The 5406-nt window shown below is 42.6% G+C and overlaps 1 long non-coding RNA gene across 1 annotated transcript in view; it reads right to left on the bottom strand.

The window, feature by feature from the left end:
• LOC142296601 (uncharacterized) overlaps nucleotides 1-4888 on the bottom strand; it is a 28910-nt gene extending 24022 nt beyond the window's left edge. Inside the window, exon 1 of the long non-coding RNA XR_012751658.1 lies at nucleotides 4626-4888. This is a non-coding gene — a long non-coding RNA (uncharacterized LOC142296601). The remainder of the gene's footprint in view (nucleotides 1-4625) is intronic.
• Between the last annotated feature and the right edge of the window lie 518 nt (nucleotides 4889-5406).

The following is a 5406-nucleotide window of genomic DNA, read 5'->3' as shown; positions in this document are numbered from 1 at the left end:
TTTCCTTGCACATTCAGTTTAAGTTATTCTATCAATTGGTAAGTAATTTTCATTTTAACCCTTTGCCCCTGCATGTATGCTGGAACTTAAAGTGAATCTGTCAAGATGTTTTTTCCTACCTCATCTGAGAACAGCATGATGTAGGAATAGAGACCCTGAATCCAACAATGTATCATTTGGATTACTGGATACAGCGATTCTGACACAATCATAGATTTTTAATTTAGCCATGCTGCAGAGCCGAGCAAGCTGCCCCCGCCCACACCAGGCTCTCTATGTACAATGTCTAAACACAGTGAAGTGCTATTTATAAGGGGGTGGAGTATAATGTCCTAGTGATATAACACTCAGTTTATGAAAACAACAGCACAAGAGCTTGATGTGACACATCCTTGAATTCTGTGTTTTAACCCCTACCTCATTCTGTCCTCAGATTACATAGCAAAAATCTGCTGACAGATTTCCCTTAAGGGAACGGTCTACTACTTTTATATATTAACAACTCATCCTTAGAATAGGTCACCAGAATAACATCAGTGGGCCTTCGACACCCGGGCGATCAGCGTTATCAGCTCTGGCAGTGGCTGAATATAAGCCGTGAACAAAGCCAGGAAAACACAGCTCCACAAACTGTTTAGTGGCTGCTGTTCGGTACTGATGATCATCTTCTATTTTCCTTCTGTACAAGTCAATGGAGCTATTCACTTATCCATTTGTTTAACAAACCCATCTTCCAGATCCAAGAAAAACCTAGTGCACGTACTATTTCTGATCTTTTTTTTTGTAGATCAGACTCAGTCATTAATCTCTATAACAGTTCGTTAGAAAAAAAATTGCACACCAAATTATATTCGTTCTCTCATTTTTTGCTGATGGCTAATTGGACACAGCATGAAGAAGGCTTCGTTAAGAATTCCATTTCTTTCTTTAACTTTAAAAAAAAAAAATGGACTAATTTGTATCAGTGTGCGTGATCATTTTCATGGTTTGGTCAGTATAGGGTGTATGCTTCATAAGTCTTCCTAGTCTGCAAAAATAAAAATAAAAAATTGCTAGAAGTTTTTCAAGCTTTCCCTGGGAAACAAACATGAAAAAAGACAGCACTAGGATGCAACTAGCATGTTATCAGTGAGCTGACTGAATTTTTGAATGCGACATAGACTTTTAAAGTGTGATTTTGATCCATGACTTGAAAAAAAATATAACATATCTACGGTGTTCTATCCATGAAAAATAGAATAGAACATAAGTGAGTGGTTGTATTATGGAATTCTTAAGGCCGCTTTACCCGCTGCGACATCGCGCTCAAGCGATCCTGTTGGGGTCACGGAATTTGTGACATACATCCGGCCGTTTTAGCGATGTCGTTACGTGTGACACCTATGAGCGTTTTTGAATCGTCACAAAAACGTTCAAAATCGCTCATTGGTGACATGCCCCCCTATTCTCGATTATCGCTGCTGCTCGGTGTACGATGTAGTTCGTCGCTTCTGCGGTAGCATACATCGCTATGTGTTACACCGCAGGAACGAGGAACCTCACCTTACCTGCGGCCACCCACAATGAGGAAGGAAGGAGGTGGGCGGGATGTTACGTCCCACTCATCTCCGATTCTATTGGGCGGCAGTTCAGTGACGCTGCTGTGACATTGCTGTGACGCTGAACGAACCGCCCCCTTAGAAAGGAGGTGGTTCGCCGGTCACAGCGACGTCGGTAGGCAGGTAAGTAGTGTGACGGGTCCGTGCGATGTTGTGCGCCACGGGCAGCGATTTGCCCGTGTCGTACAACCGATGGGGGCGGGTACGCACGCTAGCGATATCGTTTACGATATCGCAGCGTGTAAAGCGGCCTTTAGTCCTTAAAAATCACCATCCTTCTGAGGGTTACTGAATGAGATATGCAATGCCACTTTACAAGTTAACTTTTGTATTTTTCTATCAATATAGCCATATGAGGGATTTTTTTTTTGCAGGAAGAGTTGTAATTTTGAATGACGCCATTCATTCTGACCCATATTGTTCTGGAAAATGAGAATATAAAATTCCAACTGCAGTGAAATTTAAAAAAAAAGTGCAATTGCACAATTGGTTTTTTGGGGGGTTTATTTACCATATTCACTATATGGTAAAACTGACTAGGCGTTATGATTCCCCAGGTCACTGCGAGTTTGTAGATACTAAACATGTGTAGTTTTACTTTTATCTAAGTGGTGAAAAAAAATTCACAAGTTTGTCCCCACAAAATTGAGATTTTTTTTGGCCATATTCCAAGACCCGTACAGTTCTCATTTTTCAGGATCGGGAGCTCTGTGATGCCTTATTTTTTATTTTTCAGAAGCTTTTGGCAAATAAAAACAATTAGTTGATTAGTGGCTTTGGACAATACTTATACTTTTTCTTTGCATTAGGCAGATTTCACACATCCTTTCTTTTCCTCATATGTGTTTTTTTCAGTGTGCTGGGACAATTTTTGATCCTTATGTCCGTTTTTGCAATTTTTATTGTATCCATTTTTCACAAGTGAAAAAAAAAAATATTTACTTCTCCTACACATCAAACTGTAAAATAAGGTCTGTCTGTTAGGGTACGCTCACACGAGCGTGAAAATCGGACGAGTGCAATGCGAGAAATTCTCGCATTGCACTCTGACCAATGTTAGGCAATGAGGGCGAGCTGTTGGTCAGCTTTTCTCGCATCTAGATTCTGGATGCGAGAAAAGCGGCAGCATGCTGCGATTGTCTGCGAGAGCCGTATCCCTCGCACCCATTCAAGTGAATGGATAAGAGAGATACATCGGACTGCACTCGGATGTTATCCCAGTGCAGTGCGATCTACGCACAGGCTGACAGTGGAGGAGATGGGAGGATTAACCCCTCCCTCTCCTCCGCAGCGCCTGCACTCAGCCTCACAGCTGTGACCCGATCGCAAGATCGGGTTACAGTCGCATGACACCCGGCTCACGCTCGCAGCAGAGCCTGAGCCGGGGGACATTAGCATATCGCATCCGATGCTCTCGCATCGGATGCCATACGCTCGTGTGAGTCCAGCCTCATTCAGACTATTATTTAGTCTGCAGAAAACAAGGAAAGGTGAAATGGCACATTCAATGTAATGGGCTCATTTTCTAGCCACAGAAACAGAGGTTCCCTGCTTGCATAAGGGAAACTATGGCTCTTTTCAGACTACATCCCTTTGTACAGACCATACCTACACTGGAAATCAAGGTTAGAGAACAATGTATGATCACTTGCTTTTTTTCAGAAACAAAGTAATCTACATTGCTCAACATTTGAAGGGGTTTTTTTTGTAAGGGTTACACCATGCCACTAAAACAGTGTTTTACAAAAAAGCCAAAATGTATCAACATTAAAACTTTGTTTTGACCAAAACGTGATGATCATAATTAGAGAACAACAATGACTGTAGCACAGAGAAAGAGTATAACTAAATTTTCTGACGGTAACAACAGTCACCAATCAGTATGAAGTGTACAGGCCTTTCCTTTGAATGACTTCAGCACATCTGCGTGCACAGGACATCACTAGTCTCGCACACTGTTCTGGTATGATTTTTGGTCCATTCTTATTCCAGTCTCTTCCACAGTTCTTTGACTGTTGTGGGTTTCTTGGTCATAACATAGCTGGCCATTTCATTGTTTCAATGTGTTGTTGAAGACATTTCTGATACACACTTGCATTCATTCTGCTATGTAGCTGTATGAGAGGTCCAACTTCTGGTACAGAAACATTTCCCAAACCATTACACTCCCTCCACCACTTTCACTGAAGGGTGCTTTATAAGCTGTGACATCGCTAGCGATAGCTAGCGATGTCGTGCGTGATAGCACCCGCCCACATCGCTGTTTCATCATGGGGGTGATCGCTGCCGTAGCGAACAATATCGCTATGGCAGCGTCACACGCACATACCTGCTTAGCGACGTCGCTGGAGACACCGAACAATCTCTCCTTTAAGGGGGATGTTCGTTCAGCATCACAGCGGCGTCACTAAGCAGCCGCCCAAAAGCAGAGGGGCGGAGATGAGCGACTGGAACATGCCGCCCACCTTCTTCCTTCCTCATTGCCGGTGGACGCAGGTAAGGAGATGTTCGTCGTTCCTGTGGTGTCACACATAGCGATGTGTGATGCTGCAGGAACGAGGAACAACCAGCGGCATGCACCACCAACGATATTAATGAAAAGAGCGACGTGTCAACGATCAACGATTTTTGATGTTTTTGCGATCGTTGATCATCGCTCCTAGCTGTCACACGCTGCGATGTCGCTAACGACGCTGGATGTGCGTCACAAACACCGTGACCCCGACGATATATCGTTAGCGATGTCGCAGCGTGTAAAGCACCCTTGACTTCTTAACAGACTTTGGGTTCAGTCTTTCCCCAGTTTGTTGAGGAACATAATGTTACCCATTAGACCCAAATAAATTCAACTTGCTTTCATCACTAAAATGAACTGTGGACCACTTATCTGTCCACACAACATGCTCCTCTCCAAAAGTAAGTCTAGCCTTTTGATTCTGCTAATGAGAGGTTTGGTCACTGCAGAGTGGGCTTTCAGTCCAAATGCTCTTATGCGTCGTGACAATGTTTGACGAGACAGATCCTTACCCTGTTCAGTGCTGAACTGCTGAGCAATTCCAGCTGCAGTGTTGAAATGATTACCCATGGAGAGTCTCCACATTATCCTGTCCTCTCTTGCATTTGTCTTTCGTGGACGACCAGCCTTCTTGGAGGATTAGAAAGAGTTTGTGATGTTGTATAGATGCAATATTCTCGTAATTACAGACTTGCAAAGACCAATTTCTCTTGCTATGGCTGACAGGTTGACCCCTTTGGCCGTCATCTGGACAACCTGCTGCCGGTGGGTTTCAAACACTTTGGAACAAAAATTAAGAAAATTAGCATCAGGTGCCAGATTAACACGGCTAACTTGCAGGTATCTGAAAGTGTTCTCTAATTTTGATCTAAGTTCTTTAACATTTATCTCATTAAAATTTTCATTATGTGCTTTTGAATAAATTCAATTTATGATATAGGCTTAAAATACTGCGAGTTTACTCATGTTAAGATATAATCATATAGCACTACACAATGACCTTAACATTTAGGAAACTGTGTTAATTTTGATCTCCAGTGTACATACATGCCGCTCCCTCACTCATAAATAAAAATAATGATACTCAAATTGAGAGGGGTTGTCCACTACTGGAAAACCCTTGATTAAGCAATTCAGGGCACCATAGAAAATAAAAAAGGTATACTTACCTTTCACAATAGCACCATTCCAGCGATGTTTGCGCATGTGTTCCCAGTGGTTGACATGACATTATCGTGTCCTGTGGCCACTACTTGGCTACAACTCATCATTATTCCATCAAATTGGAAGTCC

Source organism: Anomaloglossus baeobatrachus, chromosome 3 (genome assembly GCF_048569485.1).
Source record: "Anomaloglossus baeobatrachus isolate aAnoBae1 chromosome 3, aAnoBae1.hap1, whole genome shotgun sequence".
Taxonomy (NCBI): domain Eukaryota; kingdom Metazoa; phylum Chordata; class Amphibia; order Anura; family Aromobatidae; genus Anomaloglossus; species Anomaloglossus baeobatrachus.
Note: the sequence above shows the minus strand (reverse complement) of the source record. Positions and strands in the feature narration are given on the sequence as shown.